The following is a 23,793-nucleotide window of genomic DNA, read 5'->3' on the forward strand; positions in this document are numbered from 1 at the left end:
GTGTATGAGACGAATGGGCACACCAGCCCCAAAGCAAAGACAAGACGGCAGGAAGGGACAGGAAAACCGGACAAACGGAGACAGGGGCAGAGAACAGGAGAGTTTTTACATATCACAGGGTTGGCAATCAATGTCGCAAAACAAGTTGTGCATTAACTGTTTAATGAGAAACTAATTTGCTCTGTAAACTTTCACTTAAATCACAATACAAATAAAAGAAAATGCTTAAGAGGGGAAAAAAGCAATAAATTAAAGAAATATTAAGAATTCAGGGTGAAAGCCCTTTGTAAACTATAAGGCTATATGACCGTGTTCAATTATGGTAGATTCGAAGAAAGCAACATCTAAGAAAATAAAAAATATGACATCTGACAACCCTGGGGATGTCGTGACTGATTTTTGTATGAAAATCCCTTAGTGAAGGCTCTCCAAGCCACTTAGAGCTTTTCTTCCTGAAGAGGGATGGAGCCAGCTTTTCCAGGCACAAAGCTACGGCATTTTCTTATTTGTCCTAAAACCAAGTTCAAGCTGGGAAACCAACTTAAGGTTTGGGTGAGTGAGGCCTGAAAAAATATTCAAGATTTTCATTGAGAGGCAAAGTTCAGCCCCTTCTTTTCTCAGAAAGTTCTGACAACAGAAAAGGGCTTCAACGGGGGTGGCACAACCAAGTAGACTTTTCTCACAAATGCCTAGGAGTAGACAGATTTGGAATGTGCCGTTCTTTCTGCTAAAGACCTTTTTCCACTCTTGGCCTTCCAAAACCCAGAGTTCAAAGCCTCACTACTACTTTTTTATGCAGGAGCAAATTAACCACAAGACCATTAGAAAAAGACGTGAGTCAATGTGTTTGGCTCTTTGTGTCTTTGGAAAGGAAAGACTTTAAGAAAAGAAAAGCAGGGAAAGAAAGACTGCCTTCCTTTGCATCTTTTTCTTGGGGGATGTTTGCTTAAAAATAATAACCCCAAACTAGACTATTATTGGGATTTATATTAAGCATTTCCAAGTTTTGAAACAGGAACAAAGTCCACCAGACCCCTTCTGAGGTAAGCTTTTGTTTTTCTCATTACACAAATATATAAATTGAGTCAGTGAACAGTGAGGTAATTTCCTTGGTCTCGATTGCATTAGATGAAAAGAAATGAACTCAAGGGTTTGGATTCCAGGTAACCACTTTGATCATGCTTTTATTGGAAGCTGACAACCAAAAAGTTAATCACCTGTTATACTGCATGTTAGGGGAAAAGAAGCTTTCTAACTTAACAGGAAGTCTACTTAAAATGCTTTATATGCATGTGTGTGTGTGTGTGTTGTGCATACGCACACACACATATTAGAATAACCTCGATTTTCTAGAATCTTTAGAGATTGAGACATACTGGATAATTAAAATGTTCCCAATAGCTGACAGTTCGCATCCTTAAGAATCAAAATGTTTGTTTTGACATGTGTTAATATAGTTTCCTTAATTTTTAAGTAGATACTACTAGAGGTATCAAGTGGTATGGTTAAGTGCTTGACTACTAGCCAAAAGATTGGTGGTTTGAACCTACCCAGAGGTACCTCAGAAGACAGGCCTAGCGATCTGTTTCCTAAAGGTCACAGCCTTGAAAACTCTATGGAGCAGCTCTATTCTGACACAAAAGGGATTGCCATAAAGTCAAAATTGGCTCGATGGCAACTGACAACAACAGGTATGCCAGTAATTATACTAGCTGTGATTCATGATTCCCTCAGGAACTTCCTAAAGTTTTTCCACTATTTGTCTGCCCAATGAATGTCATTATGACTTTTAAATTGTTATATTTCTATGACTTCTTTTTCTCTTCCTTTATTGCCAGGCTTCCATACTTCTATTTCCACCTGCCATCAGTACAGTAGTTGTAGTTCCTTTCCCTTTTCTAGTTAGGTGCTTCAAGTCGGCCATGCTCTTAGAAACCAGAGAACCATGTTAGTTAGAATTATTTGTAAAATAGAAGTAAATAGGCTTGAAGAGAGGACTTATGTAATTCCTTATGAATACGAACCTTAGTGAGCACTATCGTATTCCCCAAGCACTTCTGGCTAACTTTCTGTTCTCAGCTGTGTTTTGCAGAGTTAAAATGTTCAGCAATTGGACTTCTAGATAAACGAAAGGTTACCTTAAATATATTTTACCTCAAAAACTGTACTTGGAGTTATTTAACTTTTCTCCAGTGATTCAGATAGCATTCATCCAACAAGCATTTGTTGAATGCTAAGTGCCTGGCTCTGCGCCAGCATCTCAAATCTCTCAGGGTTTTAGGGTCATCCTTGGGACCATCAGTGGTTTTTGTACCTTGTTGACAACAAAATTAAGATGACTTCATAACAATTTTAGTTGAAAGAATACCAGAAGAAATATAGTTTACTGTTTTATACATTTTTATGTATGTGTGTGTCGAATGTCTGAAAAGACATCAATTAACATGACGTCTTGTTTTTTTTTTTGGCTTGGCGGGGTGAAATGGGCTGAGATTTATTCTCCTTGATGGTCACTGAGGCGGAGCCTTTTGCTGTGTGGGGACGGGCATGCTATGAGAGAACACTGCCCCAGGCAAAGCTGACAATACCTTCACTGGTGTGGAAAATGCACAAAAAGTGTCCCCCTACTTGAAGAAAAAGAAGAAAAAAGGGGATTCTTCCATTCCCTGATGCATTTATGCTCCAAGTGGCTTTTACTGGTTTCTATTCAACAAAAAAGGAGCCCTTCTGGTGCAGTGGTTAAACCCTCCACTGCTAACCGAAAGGTCAGTGGTTCGAACCCACCAGCCGCTCCAAGGGAGGGAGATTTGACAGTCTGCTTCCGTAAAGATTACAGCCTCAGAAACCCTATGGGGCAATTCTACTCTGTCCTGTAGGGTCACTGTGAGGTGGAATCGACTCCATCCAGTGGGTATACCTTTCAGCCACATACCATGGGTGCAGAGGTGGAACAGTCCTTGATGGTATCTCGCACAGGGTGTTCCACATGGTAGGTTGCCCATAGCTATACACTGAATGAATAAATAAGTGAAGTTGAGATTGGAGCCCTAACCAGACAAAATTGGGATAACTGAGCTTGAGAGGTAGTCTTTTAAAATCTCATGGTCCTTTCCCTTTGTCATTATGAACTGAAATAGGTTCCTCTACCATTTACGATTTTCCTTATTCTTGAGGGAATAAGGCTTTACAGGGAAGCTTGGCTTTACAGATGTCTTGATAATTAAGGAATAGGAGTAAAAAAGTCTTAACCTTTTTAACAGAAAAGTAGAACTTCTGTAAGGTAGGATTCTGTTGTGCTGACACTGAATGTTGTAGGGAGTAGGCAGGTGGCTGAAGAAGGGATATTACTGCAACCCAACATAGGGACCAGGATGCATTTGGGACATTGGCAACCTCAATGAGAGTGCTGTAAAGCATAGCTGGATAAAATCCCAGGAGCCCGTGGGATGAGCTATGACCTTAGCTAAGACCTGGGACAGCCAGCTCTTTCATGATGATACCGCAACTGCCTTTCTGCCATGAGCAGACTGCTGTGGTGCCGGGAGGGGGGTGGCATTGCACCGGGAGGGGATGGTGCAATCTTGGAAATGCCCTCCTTTGGAGAACTGGTGGGGAAATGGAAGTAGTGTCATCCAGTGCAAACTAAGAAACACAACGACAACACCCGGTCCGCCTCCAAAAACCCCACGGGAAAACAAAGAGATCAGAAACATAAACAAAGAGACCGGAAACATAAATCAGTCCTAAATAGCCCGTGCTATCACTATGACCAGGGAGCCCTGGTGGCACGGTGGTTAAAGCGATCTACTGCTAACTGAAAGGTCAGTGGTTCGGAACTACCGGTGACTCCGTGGGAGAACAATGTGGCAGTCTGCTTCTGTAGAGATTTCAGACTTGGAAACCCTATGGGGTCCCTATGAGTCAGAATTGACTTGACGGCAGTGGGGTTATCACTACGACCAGCTCGTAGCAGTACCCTGCAGTGGGCGTTGAGAGTCCACGAAATGAGCTCCGAGGCGAAGAGATCCTGAGCGCACTCATTTGTAACGTGTAGAAAGCAACGCTAGAAGCTCCTCCTTACTACGTGCCCACTGCGCTGGCACCGAAGTGAGCGTTCAGTCACTGGTAATCATTACCATTAAACCAACTGGGTGATGCAAATGGTTACTGTGCTCGAATGCTAACTGAAAGGTGGGAGGTTTGAGTTCACCCAGAGGTGCCTTGGAAGAAAGGTCTGGTGATCTGCTTCCAAAAAATTAGCCACTGAAAACCCTGTGGAGCCCTGTTCTACTCTGACACACCTGGGGTGTGTCTGTCTATCATTTTTTATTTAAGGATAAAACCAAAGCCAAACCAGGCGCTGTCTAAATCAACCTGATGGCAACTGGTTTGGTTTTATTACTAAATAAGTTTTACTGAGCACCTTCTGTGTTCCAGCCACTTTCTCATACCTTATTTAACTTTCATGACAACCCTGAGTGTAGAATTATTTTAGACCAGAGGAAATAGATTCGGTGAGGCTCACTGTGTAGCTCAGGGTGGCAGTGTTGCTAGATGGTAGAAGTGGCACTGGACCCCACAACTAAAAAAAAAAAAAAAAATGAACTGCTTACACTAAATTCAGTGCTTTTATGTATGACACTAGAAGTCCCTGAGCGATGCCATCAGTTAAGCACTCGACTACTAGCTGAAAGACTGGCGGTTCAAATGCACACAGAGGCTCCTCGGAAGACAGGCCTGGTGATCTGCTTCCAAAAGGCCACAGTCTTGAAAACCCTATGGAGCAGTTCCACTCTGCACACGTGAAATCAACACCATGGCCATTAACAACAATTTATGACACTATAGTGACTTCCCATAGATGATTTAAAGTGTCTTATTATTTTTCCATAAATGGCATATATTTGGGCATTAATTAAAAGAAGGATTTAAAAATATCCTTAACAATACTTACAGGCAGATAAAATGGATTGGGTGTCCTCAAAAGTCATAAACTACACAGAGGACAACCTACAAAACTATTTCTGCCCAATTATCAGGCATTTCTTATGCCGCCAGCCATTCTGCTGCTGCAGATCCATCCACAGATTTTTATAGAGCTAGGTGAACGATTCTTTGGGGACAAAATGTCAATGAGAGGAGAGCTGAGAAATATGATCTACTGGTCTCACCTCCTAGGTTCTTTGCGTAAAGCCGTGTGATCTTGGGGAAGTGACTTAACCTCTCTGGGAAGAGATGTAGTGAAGTGACTTAGCCTCGCTCACAGGTTTCCTGTCTCAGTCATCAGGATAAATGCTATAAACAAAAGCTCTCAGCATTCTGCCTGGTACAGGGTGAAGCTTCCATACACGTTAGCTTCTACAGTGAAACTTGCGAGAGTCGGAATGCGACGGGACTGCCTGGTTTTTCCAGGCCTCCCAAGTTTTCCGTCTTTGACAACGTGCAGTCTGACCACTTTTCTATCACTTGTTTCAGTGACAAATATTTGAGTTTTCCTTCTCTGACAGGTTTCTGCCTTAGAGGTTCCAGTTTTTGCAGGTTTTACTGTACTGTTATCATTGAGAATTTGGATTCTATTCTTAAAAAGCATATTCTTGATCACTGAATATGGCTCCCTAAGTAACCTTTGTGTGTCATTCTGATTCCTTCATTTGCAGTTGCTTATGTATGCTTCCAAGATGCTGTGAGCCATTCCTGGATGGGACATTGTTAAGGCTCAGCATGGATTAGTGGAAAGAACATGGCTTCAGGAATGGGATGAACCAGCTCCAACACTCACTACGTAATTTTGAGCCATTTACTTAATCTCGCTAAGCCTCCAGTTTTTCACTTGTAAAATGTAGATAAAATTCTTCCCTACCTAATTCAAACGAACAAATGCATAAAAATATACATGTTGTAGACTGTCAATTTCTGTACAAAGGCTAATTATTATACAATCAGGTTATGTTCATGTTTAAAAGTTCTCAAGTTAAGATCCTTGCTAATATTCCTTTGCTGATTTGGTGACCGTGAATTCTATTACATAAAAACAAAATACCAAACATCTTCAGTGTGCCTGCTCTGTTGAAAAGGAGTCATAGATTTTTCTGTAGCCACCGGCTCACGTCTGCAGATGAGAATATTATTTTTATGCATTCAAATGTAATTTAAACACATGGTGATTCTTTTATGGGTAAATATAAAACATTCACAAGTTAAATGTTATTGCTATCTTTACCATGGACCCTAGACGTTGCTTATGATACAATCTGTAAATATTTTACAAGGCAAGGGAAAATACACACCCATAATTATTTCTTGATGTCTGGCTCATGATAGCAGAATACATTCTTTTATTTTATTATAAGAAGTTTTCATTGAAGGGTTTTCCAGTCATTCCGAATAAACTTAGCTGTGAATGGAAAAGATACAGCTGATTGCCCTGGCTTCTCGAGTGGCTCTTTTGCCCTTGTCGGGCTCTTTGCTGAGTCAGAGGGAAGGCATGCGGGGCGGCCAGCCTCTGAAATCATTAAACATCTCCTGTAAACTGTTGCTGTTAGAGACTCACTCTGGCTTATTTTCTAAAGGCTTATTAATAAGTCAGGATCTAAACTGTGGCCTGGCTGTTGGATTACTTTGCACTTGGCTTTGCCAGGCACAGGGTTTTATTGCATGGTTGGCCCGTTGGCACAGTGATTCCTAAAGGGCCGTCGGTAAGACAGCAAGTCGGTAAGCACATCATTGTCAAATTCCAAAGCCAGGCTACCTCCTCTGACCTGCTTACAGAGGGTTTAGCCTCCTTCAAAGTGCCTCAGGTTGTTCAATGCAGAACACATCAGCAGAGACAAAGCTGTTCAGGGAAAATCTATGACTCAGGGCTATCATCATTCAGAAAACAGCAAGGTTTCAGGGGGAAAGAAAAGCAAGGATCTTTTAGCTGAACTTGTTTCAGATACCTGGGGATAATATTTCTCTGTAGAAATGGTCATACTGCAGATCGAAACAATTCTCTGTCTCAGGAAGTATTTAAAACATGCTTTTTTTCCGGAAAGGGAAAAGAGAAGTGATAGTAATGAAGAATGTAATTCTGCCTCTCAGATGTCTAGCCCTCATTTCACTTTGCTTGTATAGAATAATAAAAGATCCAGGGAGTGGTACAGTGCCATTCTGGGAAATACTAGTTATGCTATTTTATAATTATATCCACCACCTGTCTGTCAGTTTGTCATACTGTGGTGGCTTGTGTGTTGCTATGAAGCTGAAAGCTTAATGTACTGGTATTTCAAATACTAACAGGGTCACCCATGGTCGATAGGTTTCAACGCAGCTTCCAGAATAAGACAGATTAGGAAGAAAGGCCTGCCAATCTACTTCTGAAAATTAGCCAAAGAAAACCGTGGATCACAGCATACAGTGCTGGAGGATAAGCCCCCTAGGTTGGAAGATACTCAAAATACCCAGTGGCCGCAACAATGAACTCAAGCATACCAACCATGGTGAAAATGACGCAGGACTAGGCAACGTTTCTTTCTATTGTACATGGAATTTCCGTGAATTGGAGCTGACTCAACAGCAACTAATAACAACTAATTATAGATATAGGGGAGAGGGCTTCTTTAATGCGACATAATGGTTAGAGACAGACCCAGTAGTCAAGCAGTGAATTGAACACAACATTTAATGAACACTACCGACTCGACGGCACCTAACAACAACAACACTGCAGTGATAGCATTCGCAGGAATACAAAAAAGCATATCTCATTCAATTTTTTCGGCAGTTTATATTTTCACAGGGATGCAAAATACAGCACATGACAAGTTAGTCAGTGCTGTCCCATACAGTAGCCACAAGCCACAGGTGGCTATTTAATTTTAAATTTAAATAGATTAAAATTAAATACGTTAAAATTTCAATACTTCTGTCACCCTAGCCAAGCTTAAAGGGCTTGGTAGACATATGTGGCTGGTGGTCACCATATTGAACAGCTCAGAACATTTCCATCATGGTGGAATGTTCTAACTGACAGCCCTGATTTATTCAATACAGCATACAGACAACACGTTCCCAACAAAGGCAGTAACTGTGTAGTGGTTAAAAAGGGGAAGATCGATGTGGGCTTCAAGATTTCAGAAGGCTTCCATAGGACCTTAGATTATGGAGATTTTGACAGGTGAAGAGGAGAGTGGGGAACGTTTTCAGGAGAAAAAAGAAAAAAGGCCTATTTGGGGGAATAATATTTCGTCAAGCTTAGGTGAAATTCCTGTTAAAGGCCAGTGGGGGATAAAGATGGGTGGTAAGATAGGTTGAAGGACTTGAATGTCAGGATGAGGCAGTTGTTCTGTATTCTGTGATGCTGCTAAATATTTTGAGCATGGTATTGACAGTCCTGGGACAGTGGTATGACTCAGAAAATCATTTTTCTTTATGTAATTTGGTAGAGAAGGCCATTATTTAATATCAACACCCAACGGATGTTCACCCTGTGGCCTATGGTTAGCTCCAGAGTCTAGTCAAAGCCTGTTAACACTGTGTGTGTGCGCGTGTGTATGTGCTTGCTATGGGTGGCAGTTCTATTAAAGGAGGGGAGATCCGGAAGCTTAGTTCTTGGTCATCTCAGAAAGCCACAGGAAATCCAGAGCTCAGCTGTTAGTCACTTCAGGAACTCACAGACAAGTCAGGATATTCTGTTTGATTCAGAACTTTGCTCCTTCCTAGACATCCCTGGGTGTTCATTTTGGACAAAGAAGTTTTCAGAATGGAAAGAACTTCCAGCATGCTTGGAAACACCCTGATTATATAAAGGCTTCAAAAATGGACTTATGTCAAATTGTGTCTTCTTAGAATGCAGAGACAGAGGGGATAGAGAAAAGCATACTTAGAGCCTTCCCATTCACTGTAACCCCATTTTATTCTCCTATCCCCATTTTTTTTCGTCTTCTTCCTTTTCACATTTACTAAGCTCCTCACATGTGCTAAGGGAGTTCCTGGGTGACGCAAATGGTTAATGAGCTGAGCTGTTACCTGAAAGGTTGGCGGTTTGAGCCTACCCAGAGGTATCTTGGAAGAAAGGCTTGGTAATGTACTTCCAAAAAACCAGCCACTGAAACCCTATGGAGTTCCACTCTGACACACATTGGGTCACCATGAGTTGAAATCAACTCAACAGCAACTATTTTTTGTTTTCTTATGTTCTAAGCATTGTGGGTGAAGACATGAATGAGACACGATTCATTCTGCAAGGAACTCACAGTCGTGTAAGGAGACAGAAAGACAAATCAAGCCAATGCCATTACGGAGTGGAAATGCCCATTACCAGGCTGTACACACAGCACTATGGGAGCATACAGGAGGTGCCCAATCCAGCCTGGGGTGAGCTGGCTCAGGGCAGAAGATGCTCGATCTGAGGCTGGGAGGACAAGCACAGGTTAATTTAGTAAATGAAGTGGGGTATACTATGCACAGAGAGGGAAGACCAAGTAGAAAAGCAAAGAAGTATGGCAGAATGTGAGCATATGAAAGGAGCTGGATTTTGCTTCCTCTTTTGACTTTGGCAAAGCACAGAGGAAGATCTACTTATTTCTATATACACCCTCACTGCAGGTCAAGCAGCTGATGTAGACAGCATAGTCATTTGTCTAGGTGACTCACATGGCTTGGGGGAATCATGTAAGCTGTCTTGACTCTCCTTATCTGGATGGGGATTACAGTAAAGTCATGCCAAAGGGAACAATCTGGGAAGCCAGGATCAAGTTTGTTTAATGTGCTGTAGTGCCTTTGTTCTAGGCTGTTTCTTAAAGAATCATGGTAATTTCTGCTGCCTAATTTTTTTTTTTTTTTTTTTTTAAGGAATGGCAGGCTAGGCTGTCACTCTCTTTGCTAGATTGGGGCCAAGCAAGTTGTGATCACCTGGGGAGAGTTTATGGGGGAAACTTTAGCCCTTGAAAATTACCCTTGAGAGAAATGATAGCTTTTTTACTTTCCTGGTTACACAGCCCTTACTTTTTTGGCTCTGCAATGACAGCATGCTTCTAGAAAAAAATACAAAAAGAAAATTAAAATCACTGTATGAAACAAGAAACAGAGCCAGTCAGCAGTGTCTAGAAGCAGAGCCACCGGGATTCTCTTACTTTCTTTATGAGTCAGAGGCAATGTCATCAGGAGTCGATGCTTTCACTCTCCGTATGACAGGACAGAAGGCCTACTGACCTCGGCTGCTAACCAAAATGTCAGCAGTTCAAATCCACCAGGCACTCCTTGGAAACCCTATGGGGCAGTTCTACTCTCTGTCCTGCAGGGTCGCTATGAGTCGAAATCGACTCAAAGGCAATGGGTTGGTTGGTTATGACAGGACGAGACTGGAAGATTACAGACTTTGGAGTGTGATCTGGATGGGAGTACCAGCACCACACCTACTAGCTCTGTGACCCTAGGCAATCTGCTTGACCAGACAGAGGCTGTTTTTTTCTTTTTCTTTTTTTTGTCTTTAAAATAGGAATGATAATATTTACCTTGTAAGGTTCAAATGAGGACAAGAGGTAATGGGACCAGCACAGCGTCTGTTCATATTAGACACTTCATAAATAATATCTGTTATTACAACTATTAGTGATATGGTTGAGTTTCCCCCTTCTCCCTACTTTCTTAAAGGAGAGGATGCTCAACTCTGACTCTTTTGTAATACCAGGACTCCCCAGAGCAGGGCTTCAAGAGAAATGGTAAATTTGACTGAGGGGCGAGGTCTGAGCGTTATAGACGCCAAGCGTCCTCTGATGTAGCAAGACACACTAGGGAATCAGTTGGTGCATTACTGTTATAGGAATTAGTTCCCTATTGATGGGGAGAATGCAAATACTAAAGGAAGATGTGTGGCTAATGATCTAGGTTAATTAATGATGGTGAAGAAAAACAGGATTAACCGTTCAAGGATTGATGAACTAGTTCATGGAATTATCTAAACTCCTTGTTTATTGAACTTATTGCTGATCGTTGGCCATTTCTCTGTTTATAACATAATATCCAGGGAGTAGGAAAGAAGAGAGAAAGAAGAGATAATTTCGATCTGTCCAATATTCTAATGATTTTTTTTTTTTTTTTGGTAGAAATGGAGGTCAAAGATATGGAGAAGGAGATAGAAGGAGAGGGAAAGGGCGGGAGCGATTGGGAAATACTTAAATAATTCTAGCCTTTCTGCTATTATTATAAGGAACCGAGTCAGAGAAGTAAGACGTGTTCATCCGCTTCTTTTGTTTCTTTTTCACCTTGATTTGGAAATCTATCGCACTGTGATTGTTTCTCCTTTTACAGGCTACACAGCGCGCAAGCTATACTGAGATTCAATGTGTATGACACACTAATTAGCATTACTAGAATACTGTGTTGCAGTAGATCTTGAAATAGGGCAATAATTTCTGCACTGTTCCCAAGTTGTCCCTTTTAATATCAGTCCCAAGAGATGCTCTCAGACAGGTGAGATCTGTCATTACATAAATTTAGAGAACATTTTACTGTGACTACTTTGGAGAATGAAAACATATTTACCACATTAAGGTCTCTGTGACATCTTGCAGTGAATAAAGTTATTTCATCGTTTTTTTCACAGAATGTTTCTAAAACTTAATTTACCACAGAACTTTGTTTTTTTTTTCTCATAAACACCTATTAAAATCCCAGGTAGTACTGTTCTTGGCCACTACCTGTCTGTCAGTTTGTTATACTGTGTGGTATGTTGTCATGATGCTGGAAGCTATGCTACCAGTATTTCAAATATTGGCAGGATGGCTTATGGTGGACAGGCTTTAGCAGAGCTTCCAGACTTAGACAGACTAGGAAGAAAGGTCTGCTGATCTACTTCTGAAAACTAGCCAACGGAAACCCTATGGATCACAACAGAATACTGTCTGGTTTGGTGCTGGAAGGTGAGCCCCCTGCATTGGAAGGCACTGAACATACACAGTGTCTGCACACAAATGATTGTGAAGATGGTACAGGACTGAGCGAGCACTGTTGTGTTCTGTGGTATGTGGAGTCACCATGAATTGTAGCTGACTAGATTTTTGGTGGGTTAGATGGCAACTAACAACAACTTTTTTTTTATAATGAACAGAAATTAATTTTCTTCCACTTTAGAAGGCTAACCCAGTCACCCAGTGTGAAGTCCGAATTCAGGGCACCCTCCCTAGGGGAAATCTCTCTCTGTCTGTTCTAGGGGAAGGTCCTTGTCTCTTCTCAAGTTCTGTTCCAGTGACATGGTATCTGTCTTCCCCCACTCGTGCTTGCTTCTCTATGTCTAATCTGCTCTTCTTATTTTTTTAACTTTTTTTTTATTGTGCTTTAAGTGAAAGTTTACAGTTCAAGTTAGTTTCTCATACAAACATTTATACACATACTGTTATGGGACCCCAGTTACTCTCCCTATAATTGTAACAACAACCTTTTAAAATTAAAACATGCTTTGGAAAATGCTGAAGTAGGGGGATGCAGAGATTTTACACAATATTAAAAATATCACAAAAGTCCTCTTCCTTTGGTTCAAATAGAATTTTTAGATCTCAAAACCTTGTTTTAAGTGTGAGGAATTCCCTTTTGGCTGATACCAAATATGGACAGGTGAGCACAGAGGTCTTTGAGACCTTTGAAGCCATTATTTAATTACTATTTTTCCATTTCTCACTTACCCTTGACCTTATCTGGCCTTTTGAGACGTGTGAGATTGCCCTCTGTCTTCCAAGAAACAAGAATGCTCTTGCTTCTTGTTGGAATTTTATTCCATTTTGACTTGGTTCTGTATAAATTCCATGAGCCACTCCCAGGTGTCCATTTGTATAACCCATTCAGCACACTAAATAACAGTGACAAGGTATGCTTAAACAGCATCATTCTCTAAAATACTTTTATGACCTCACGTGTCTCTAAATGGTAAAGAGTGTGGCTATTTGAGAAATGCTCTTAAGATTCAAAAGAAAAAAAAAAAAATGGCTCAGAGATGGTCAGTAACCTTCCACAGGTCCCAGAGAGTCAAGGTATTATTGAGATTAGAACCTTGAAGTTTTTCTGTAACGGCAGGTTCCCAGGCACACACACACCAACTCTATAGCTTCATCTCTATTGACATCAGAAATAGCCTTAGAGTGAGGATTGCTCTGTTTTACTGTGAATGTCATAATTTTACAAAATTTACAAAGCAAGCAGCCCTTCTCTGATGTACCAGAGACTTTCTTTTTCTTTTCTTTCTTTTTTTTTTTTTTTATGGTCCTAATTGATCTCTGTTCCCCAAAGGGCTCTGAATTATGCAAGTGTCTCAAGTCTTAACAAGCCATCCCCACATAGCTGTGCAATGGAAACGTTCAACGGAACAATAGAACAAGAAAATGCTGCATGGTTTAAAATCAGGAAAGGTGTGTGTCAGGGTTGTATCCTTTCTCCATTCTTAGTCAATCTATATGAGCAAATAATCCAAGAAGCTGAAGTATATGAAAAAGAATGGGGCATCAGGATTGGAGGAAGACTCATTGACAACTTGCAAGGAACCATGGTGGTGCAGTGATAAAGAGTTTGGCTGCTAAGCCAAAGGTAGGCAGTTCAAAACCACCAGTCCCTCCTTGGAAACCCTATGGGGCAGTTCTACTCTGTCCTATAGGGTAGCTATGAGTCGGAATCAACTTGATGGCAACAGGTTTTTTTTTGGGGGGGGTGGTTATACGCAGATGACACAACCTTGCTTGCTGAGAGTGAAAAGGACCTGAAGCACCTACTGACGAAGGTCAAAGCCTACAGCCTTCAGTATAGATTATACCTCAACATAAAACAAAAATCCTCACAACTGGACCAATAAGCAACATTATGATAAACAGAGAAAAGACTGAAGTTGTCAAGGATTTCATTTTACTTGGATTCGCAATCAACACCCATGGAAGCAGCCATCAAGAAATCAAATGACGTACTGCATTGGGCAAATGTGCTGCAAAACACCTCTTAAAAGTGTTGAAAAAGCAAAGATGTTACCTTGAAGACTAAGGTGCGCCTGACCAAAGCCATGGTATTTTCAATCGCCTCATCAGCATGCGAAAGCTGGACAACGAACAAGGAAGACCAAAGAAGAATTGATGTATTTGAATTACAGCACTGATGAAAAATCTTGAATATACCATGAACTGAGAAGAACAAATAAATCTGTCTTGGAAGAAGTACAGCCAGAATGCTCCTTAGACATGAGGATGGCAAGACTTCTTCTCACTTACTTTGCAAGTGTTATCAGGAGGAATCAGTCCCTGGAAAAGGACATCATGCTTGGCAGAGGGTCAGCGAAAAAGAAGAAGACCCTCAACGATTTGGACTAACATGGTGACTGCAACAATGGGCTCAAACATAGCAATGATTGTGAGGATGGTACAGGACTGGGCAGTGTTTCGTTCTATTGTACATCGGGTTGCTATGAGTCAGAACCAGGTCTTCAAACTGGTTCGTTCCAGTTGGAACCCCTGCTGAGAATTTTCAGTTCTAACAAGCTGCCTGATTGAATAAGAATGTAAATTTTAACAAGATTTCCAGGCGATTTTTATGTATAAACTTTCTGGGCACTTGTTAGAAATGCAAATTCTCAGCAGGGAACTGGTTAGAAATGCAAATTTTCAGCAGAGGTTCGAACCAGAACAAACTGGTTCAAGCCCTGGTCAGAACCAACTCAAAACAAAAAATTTTTTTTTTTTTTTACTCAAAGGAACCTAAAAATAACATTCGTAGAGGTTTAAATGATGATCTTTTTAAAAAAAAAAAAAAAGAACGAGCAAAGTGATGCACCACCATGGTCAGGTTAGCCACTGGCTCCAAAGGGCACCTTGCTCTGCATTTGACCCCCGTCTGGAAACAGGACAACTTTCTAGACTAATACACTCAGCCCCATGGCTCCCTCTACTGGTCAACGACCTCCCTCCCCACTCATTTGGTCAGCAGGCGACTGGAGTAACCTGGGAGCCAGGAGCAGGACTGGAAACGTAGTTGAACCGTGGATCCAATAGCTTATTTGTGCTGCAGATCCCTTTTCTTTCCTCATTCTTCTAACCTCAACAATCTTGGCCACCTAAGTCACAAATTCTTAGCTCCACCTAGTGTCGCCCTTCATGTACTTCTTGGCCACGTCTTACGTCCGCCTTTTAACAAAAGGCTGCTTGTTTGGGTTTAGAACACGAATAATCTCTGTGACCCCTGGATTTCATGAATGGGCAATTCCTAAGTAGAGATCTTTGAAGAAATATAATCATGTACAGTCATCGCTTTGAATTTATCAACCAAGTTTAGGGTTATTTTAGAGTACACACGGCATGGAAACCCTGGCGGCGTAGTGGTTAAAGGTTCAGCTGCTAACCAAAAGGTTGGCAGTTCAAATCCACCAAGGGCTCCTTGGAAACTCTATGGGGCACTTCTACTCTGTCCTACAGACTCGCTATGAGTCGGAACTGACTCAACGGCAATGGGTTTGATTTGGTTTACACGTGGCATGATAGTTGGAGGAACATACTAAATGGGACGATAGCTGGTAAAATGTTCCCCCTGTGCTCCACGACAGTGCTCTCCAGCAGAGGCTCAAGATTCAGTGTTCTCCTATTAAACTAAAGGCAGCTGTGGCTTAGCTCTTCTGCTGCCTGGTGGTGGAATTTCTGCATACAGCAGCCATAGTTGCCTTAGCCCATGAAGTCTCTATTATGGAGGCCATTGGCTCATACTTCCAGGAAAAACACACACAAACACACATGCACACACACCCTCTTTTAACTAGCTAACAGAGGAGACTGGAGAAGCTTTGCAGCAGGCTGGATACATTTTCTTTCCTGGGGAAGCCAACAGCTGACACCCACACCCAGGCTGATTCAGTTAGAGTTGGAAAAGTAGCAGGTGAAGTGATTAATTAGCTTTAGCCTTAACACATCAAATGATGCCAATGCTTAAATATCCTGTGAGGTAAACAACATCAACAGAGCTGAAGAGAGGCAGTCTTCAAGGAAGACTTACTTAAAAGAATGTTTTCACAATGATGCTTAGTCATAGACCAACTAACTTTTAACACAGAATAAATCAATTTCAGAAACACAATTGCTGTTTCAAAGATATGCAAACAATTGTCAGCATGCTTTATAAGAAAGCGAAGAAGCATCTGGGGTAACCTCTGTACTCTCATATGGGGTAAACTGTTTCAAGAAATGATATAAGAATATTCTTTTTTGCCTTCATCACTTTCTATATTGAAATACCTTTTTGTGTCACCCATAATTTTGTCATGATCGTAGCAAAAAACATCTTGATGACTGGACGTCCATGGGCTTACTCTCCTGGGCCAGAGTCAAGTCTAAAATGAGGTCAAAAGAGGCTTTTCCCTGTTGAAGTCTAGTCAGGGGTTAAGAAGAATTTTAATCGAGGTAATGCTTATTAAGCCTTGACCAATGTGACCCAGTCCCTAAGTGGTGCTGTACTTAAGCCTGACACAAACAGAAATTCATCTCCCAAACATTTGAGAGGGTTGGGTTCAGATAAAGGAGCCCTGGTGGCACAGTAGTTAAAGTGCTCAGTTGCTAACTGGAAGGTCAACAGTTCGAACCCACCAGCCACTCTGTGGGAGAAAGATGTGGCCGTCTGCTTCTGTGAAGATTTACAGCCTTGGAAACCCTCTGGGGCAGCTCTACTCTGTCCTACAGGGTTCCTATGAGTTGAAATTGATTCTACAGCAATGAGTTTTGATGGAATTCAGATAATCATACTAAAATCACTTTCCTAGCACCTCCAAACTCTACGGAGTCTCTCCTTCTGTCTCAGAAGAATGAACTGTATAGCTGTACTATCCTGTCTCTACCGTGGTGGAGTCCTTTGACCACGCTTCCCCTCTGTCCTACCACATCTCATGCCTATACTCCCCAACCACCCTCAGTGTCCTCTATGGTTTTCCATTTAGCATATTTTTTCCTTCTCTCATGAACGACCCCGTTGGCAACACACTGTTTATTGGGTGGGAGAAGAGGAAAGTTATGCTGTAAACCATCGCGTGTTAATACATTTGTCCTGCCACGTAAATATTGGAGCTTGACTTTAAGCCTGCTGTAATAAATAATTTCTAGAACTCAGGTAAATGTGGGAAGAATGAGTGAAAGTACTGTAGTCAGAGAAACATTTTAGCCACTGATAAAGGGAATGAACCCTCCTATATTTCCTAATGAGCCCTGGTGATGCAGTGCGTTAAGAGCTATGGCTGCTAACCAAAACGTTGGCAGTTTGAATCCATGAGCCACTCCTTGGAAACTCTATGGGGCAGCTCTACTCTGTCCTATTGGGTTGCTATGAGTCGGAATCAACTCAAAGGCAGTGGGTGTATTCCCTAAGGCAAGGGAGAATCTCAAGTTTGATACATTTCAGATGAGTCCTAAAAGTCCCTGTACTAAACAAAGCCAAATCTGTTGCCATCGAGTCGATTCTGACTCTTAGCCGACCTACAGAACAGAGTAGAATTGAGAAAGGACAGAGTCTTTTTTCCTGCAGAGTGGCTTTGAACCCCTAGCAACTGAACTAACCACTGGACAACTAGGGCTCCATATATATATATATATGATAAAATAAAAGCCAAACCACTTACGGTCGAGTTCATTCTGACTCATGGTTGACCCCATGTGCGCAGAGTACAACTGCACTCCACAGTGTTTTCAAGACCTTTCAGAAGTAGATTGCCAAACCTTCCTCCCGAGATGGGTGGATTCAGACTGTCAAACTTTCAGTCAGTAGCCTAGCGTTTAACCATCTGCACCACCCAGGGACATAGACTCCTTACAGGGACTTATATAGAAGTAGAACATATGCTATACTTAAGTTTTCCCTGTCCCTGTCCCCCATCACTCACCCACTCAACACAGATATACTGAGCAGTCACTATGTGCCAGGCCCTGGAGTGGGAAAAAACAGACGAGGTTCCTGTGATGGTGAAGGTCAGTGATTTCACTCTTCACAGGGGTTTGTGTCCATGTTGTACACACATCCTATAGTATAGGTACAGCTGTAGCCCAAAACCTCTACCGGGCTGTGGTTTCTGAGAACCCTAAACACATGTCATCACTCCTATGTTAAGTTCGTAAAGAATGCTCAGTACAGTCAGAGATGTCTTAGATTCACCCCGCACGGGCAGACACATTAGAGTTATTCAAGAGCACTGATCAGAGAGTCTGGCTACACAGACTCCAGCCCTGATTCGCTACAACCCATCTGGATGACCTTGGCCAAGACATCAACTCTTCTGGCCTTTTCTCATCTGTAAAATTAACATGTAGTTAAAATTTGCTCCAAGATCCTTTCTGGCATTTGTATTTTGTGATTCTCTAAATAAGTTTTTTTAATCCCCAGAAGCTTGAATAGGGCCTAGATAAGTGAGAAAAGTGCAAGTGCTTAAAAACCTCCCTTAGAGTCTGTTGGAGGTTAAGGAGCAATTTTAAATTAACTTTCTTCTGGGTATATGAGTTATTAAGGTTGAGAAAAATGTGAAACCTTTTTATTTGATGGAGTGAAAATTTACATACTATTTAAGGGAAATATGAGGAGACTTTTTGGTAATGAGAAAACCCACAAGTATGAGTGGTACTCCAGAAACTTGATCTTTAAGAAATGAAAAGAGTTAGGTTTCTTCCACTGGAAAAAAAAAAAAAAAGATGGCACAGAGGGGCTGTGGCTGTATCTGCAAGTACCTAAAAGGTTGTGCTGAGGGAGAGAAGGGTCAACTTTTGTTTTTCAAGAAGGACGATGGAAGAGAGCCCAAAATCAAAGAGGAGATCCAAGGTGATACATGACGAGTGTCTTCATATTTTATATAAACAGCTATCGTTGCTGTGAGTTACTTTTGCTTTTACGCTGCAGTTAGGAGTAAGAATTATCTTTTTAGTTGACTATGCTAGGATGAGTTTTTTGGGGAACATTTTCATTTTATTCACTTTAGTTTGGTTCGATGCAATTTCACTGGCTTTGTGGATTTGAGTACACAGGGCCCCCAGATTATAAACATTCCAACCTTGAGTGACTCTCTGTAGCCCCCTTACTGCAAATCTACGTGTTTGAGGAATGGCTATAAAGGACGTCCTTCCTCAGAGAGCAATGACAGTTACTGAAGGGATAGTGGAATCTGGGGTTAGCGGCTCCTCTCAGTTGGTGCTGAAAGGCAGTTAACTCTCTCTCCCACTCTTCACTCCCTGTCTGTCTAGAAAGCAGGAAGTTCAGCTGAGCCGTGATTTAGAGCGGTGCGGTTGAAACTGATGTTATGACTGCCAGTTCACTGGGAGATCTTTTTCATTATATCCCTAACCTTTTTGTAACTATTGGAAACAGGTCCTTCATTTATTCCCCGATGATTTAGCTAGTGTGGAAACCCTGGTGGTGTAGTGGTTAAGTGCTACGGCTGCTAACCAAGAGGTCGGCAGTTTGAATCCACCAGGCGCTCCTTGGGGATTCTATGGCGCAGTTCTACTCTGTTCTATAGGGTCGCTATGAGTCAGAATGGACTCGACGGCACTGGGTTTGGTTTTTTTGGTTTAGATAGTGAGAGGTCCTTTTCATACAGTGCTAAAATGAAAGATTCTCTAAATGCCAAAGGGCATTCTCCTTTGACGTTTCTCTTCACTCGATAGCTACAACAGCGCAGCTCTTTTGAAGCTGCACTCTAGTCTCACATCCCTACTACATTCTATTAAGACGTATATGTTTATGGGGGCCGTTTATGGGGGCTGTTTGAAGACACGGAGTCCCTGGGTGAGAAGTGCGAATGGTGAATGCACTCAGCTGCGAAGTTAACCCAGAAGTGCCTTGGGAGAAAGGCCTGGCGATCTACTTCCAAAAAATCAGCCACTGAAAAACCCTATGGAACACAGTTCCACTCTGACACACATGGGACCACCATGAGTCAGAGTTGACTCGATGGCAACAGGTTTTGGTTTGGTTGAAGAGAAGGAAGTCCAGGAAGAGAGACCTGACTTTCAGAGGGTTACCTGGGGGACTAGACCCTGGTAAAGGTGGCTGTGTCTCAATGACTCTGCAAGTTGCTGTATCAAGGTGGGTGACTACAGAGAGGGAGTCAACTGCTGCTTCTAACTCTGCATTGCATCCTTCGAGAGAGTTAGGATTGGTTTTGTTGACATGAACCACCCATAAGTTAAGTTCTGAGGGTTTTATACCCATAACATAACTTTTTGAAATTATAACTGCCAAAACCCTGTGGGTTTTAATGTAGGGGCGGACGGGAAATCAGTCTGGCTTTTAGAACTCAGCTGTTCCCTTCCATTAAAAAAGGGGCACTAGGAGAAGGCAGAAGAGATGGATTTCAACTTATTAGTGGAAACACTCCCACTGATTAAAGAAAAAAAAAAAAGCAGAATTTTTTATTTTCCTTCCCCAACCCCCTATATGCCACATAAATGACTTTAATAAGAATTTGTTTCAGAGACCCTGATTTTTCGTCTCCACTAGGAGACATTTGTGATTTCTCTTAGATTTTTCTCAATTCCCTACTCATCTCCGTCCTCCTCTCTTTGATTTTTTTTTTTTTTTCCACAAATGGGAATAAAGTGGGATACACTTTCTGATCCTGGAAAGAACACCATTTTGTAATTTCGAGAGTAATAGAAAATCTAAATGTGTTTTTCCCTGGGTAGAACAGGCCTTCTATAACAGCAGAGCACCCTCCCCAGCTCTCTAGTGAAAGACATAGCCCTTCACCTTTTCTCTTTTAAGAAACATCAGTCTTTGAAAGCCTGTTGGAATAGTGTTACATAGGTATGACCATGAGCCCAGTCCAAGGGCATCTATGTACTGGCATAAAGAGGAGATTCACCGTAGGTTTCCATAGCCTGTGCAAAAGGTGAGTGAGTGGAAGACAGGGTATTACCTGAAACCCCACCACTGATTTTTCTAAAAATTAAGAAGGGAAGTGTCATCTTGCCTGATATGTGCCTTATGGAAAAGAATCACTTTAAGTCTCTGGTAAAGACCCCTAGGGGAATTAGATCATGGATAATCTAAGATGATGTCACCCAGTTACTTAGCTGGTTGAACGTAGGGAAGGCAATCACTGTTAAATGGCTCATAGCTGTAGAGTGGATTAACTGCCAGGAAAAGCAGAAGCAGATCCTCGGAGAACACTTTTTATTCTCAAATTTAGGAATAACAGGGAGCTCTTTTACACTGGGAACTTTTTTTCCCCCTCCAAAAAAGACAACTTCTCTCAAGGGGATCTGGTGAATGAAATGGTGTATTTTCATCCTTATGACCGGCATGAGTCAGGCACTGCCATAAAGGAAGAATGAACTTGGACATACCACACACTTGGTTTGGTTTTGTCTCATACCTGTGTTCTTGTCATGGTTGATTACCCACTTACATCAGATACGAAGCAAGCAGTCTGCACTGTGGCGTGAGATAAAAGATACTTTAATATGCTCAGGTCACATATTATTTTGGCCAATAGTAATCTCAGATCATTTTCTTTAAGAAAACTGCACTCCTTGCAACCATTTTTTTCAATGAAGCAACATTTCCAGTGACAGAAAGGTTTCCATACAACTCTTTTTCACTGGAATAATAGCGCTGAGTTCCCTCCAGAATTTTAAAATGTCTTTGTAAATGTCCTTTTTGATATGTAGAATAAAGAGAAATGGTTTGGAGGATCCTCAGTTAAACTTCTGATGATTTTAGTTTCTTTAATAGGGGAGAGTTTTTGACAGCTTCTGTGAGTTTTTCCTTTTCCCATGAAACAATATAAACGAACCAAAAAAGTGAAACTTTCTCCCTTCTACTGGCTTTAAGAACCTTAAGGGCTAAAATAGTGGTTTGGTTTCCTGACTGGCAGCTTTGGTTTGCCTTCTCTAAGAGGTCTTGTTCAATTCCCCGAGAGGAAACATTTGAAGAGGGTTTTTCTCCCACATGAGAGAGCTCCATCCACAAAGCCCACAGAATTTGATGCCAGACTTCATGGACCAAGTGTCTGTTTTTACAGACCGAACTGCAGAGTGTGTTTTTCTTTCCACAGGTGCACCAGATTCATTCCTGGACCTCGGAATGAAGAAGGTAGGTAGGTCAGTCTTTTAAAAAAGAAAAAAAGCCCGGATAACTCTCTCTCTGAGAAGCCAGGGCTAGTCAGGTAGATTTTAATTTACTAGATGAGGGAAGAGAGGATGGCAAGTTGGATTAAAACTCCCACAAGCCTTTCTAGTTGATCTTTATAGCTGTTTGGTGTACACAGAAGTTCTATATAATCTGGCCTGTATTCTTCTCTTACTGTGAAACATATTGAAACGCTTTATGTTTAGGTGTGTGTATAGAATTCATGAAGTTCTTTTATATACTTTCTTAGTTCCAACACAATTCCCATTTTAGGACGGATTGAAAAGATAGCTTTGTGAGAACACATTCTGCTCCAGCTTGTAAGTTTGGATTTATTCTTTCCTATCTACCAGCCACCTGATTACTGTCCTGGTGCAAAATGCACCCATTCTCATCATTTTTTCCACACGCTTAAACCTGGAAAGATATTTTTTAAAGGACTCACAGAAGCTGTCTTAGGGGTTTGGAAAACATTGCAAAGTTGTTAGCAGAACTTTTGACGGTGCTATTTTAGGAAGCTAATTGTGTTCTTTTAAAGGATGTTTTTGACAATGGGACAAAGTTTTCCCTGTCCCCACTGATATGTGAAATATTTACAATTAAAAACGTTAGTAAAACACCTCCAAAAGGATACATTTTAACCTCAGCAACAGGGGGAAAAAGAAGTTTAAAAATGAAAAAAGGTTTTGCAATATTTATGCTGCTGCTTCTGTCTAAAATGAGCTTTTATTTTACCGTTCAAACAGAAGTTTGTTTTCAAACCAGTTGCTAGTTAAAGGAGCAGCTGATCTGGCATCCTGAAAAGGCAGCTCTAAGCAAACAGCCTTTTGCCCAGACGGGACTTACTCCCCGAAGCAACCCCTAGTAGGTCAGATGCCTGCAGGGTGGTATCTTACCTTGAGCACGTAAGATCCGGGCAGAGAGGCTCAGGGGCTCCCACAGGAGAGGACCGGGAAAGTGCTCTGATCTGCTGCTGGTAACATGCACTTGGCTTTTATGTGCAGGTGGGAGGAGCTGCTCCTCATAGTAGGTGGGCAGAGAAGGAGCAGCGGGCAGGCAGCCCCCGAGAGGAGCTGGACGCTGTCCTCTGGGGAGGGGCGGGTGAGGGCAGAGTAAGGAGCTGGCAAAAAGGGAGGAGGGACTGGGAAGAGAAGAGAAATGGGGGGAGGAAAGGAGGGGAGGAAGGGAGGGAAGGGAGGGAAGGGGAGGGAAGGAAAGAAAGGGAAAGGAAAGGAGGGTAGGGAAGGGGAGGAAAAGGAGGGGAGGGAAGGGAAGGGAAAGGAGAGGAAGGAAACGAGGAGGGGAGGGAAGGAGGGAAGGAAAAGAAAGTGAGGGAAGGAGGAGAAGGGAGGGAAGAGAAAGGAGGAAAGGGAAGGGGAAAGAAGGGAGGAGAGGGAAGGGGAAGGAGGGGAGGAAAGCGAAGGGGAAGGAAGGAAGGGAAAGGGAAGAAGGGGAGAGAAGAATAGAGTAGAGAGAGAAGGCAGGGGGCCGGTAGGAGCCGAGGAAGCAGTGGTTACCGGAGTGGAAGGGAAAAAGAGAGATGGGGGGGGCGGGGAGGAAGAGAAGGAAGAGGAAACAGAGAAGGAGATCCAGACCACAGATGGGAAAAAGGTTGGAGTGAAAACGAACAGGAGACAGACACTCAAAAACGCACGACCTGGGAGGAAAGGGGAACGGGATTATTTTGGTTTTCGCGTG

General features: G+C 42.0%; 1 protein-coding gene across 2 annotated transcripts in view; it reads right to left on the reverse strand.

Annotated features, from left to right (window-relative positions):
* COL8A1 (collagen type VIII alpha 1 chain) overlaps positions 1-23,198 on the reverse strand; it is a 184,312-nt gene extending 161,114 nt beyond the window's left edge. The window contains exon 1 of one of the 2 annotated variants that reach the window (XM_010598600.3): positions 22,992-23,198. The gene's annotated coding sequence lies outside the window, so the exon portion shown is untranslated. The remainder of the gene's footprint in view (positions 1-22,991) is intronic. The other variant, XM_064273054.1, reaches the window with a different exon arrangement.
* Positions 23,199-23,793: the final 595 nt, after the last annotated feature.

The sequence above is a fragment of the Loxodonta africana genome, chromosome 20 (genome assembly GCF_030014295.1).
Source record: "Loxodonta africana isolate mLoxAfr1 chromosome 20, mLoxAfr1.hap2, whole genome shotgun sequence".
Classification (NCBI taxonomy): domain Eukaryota; kingdom Metazoa; phylum Chordata; class Mammalia; order Proboscidea; family Elephantidae; genus Loxodonta; species Loxodonta africana.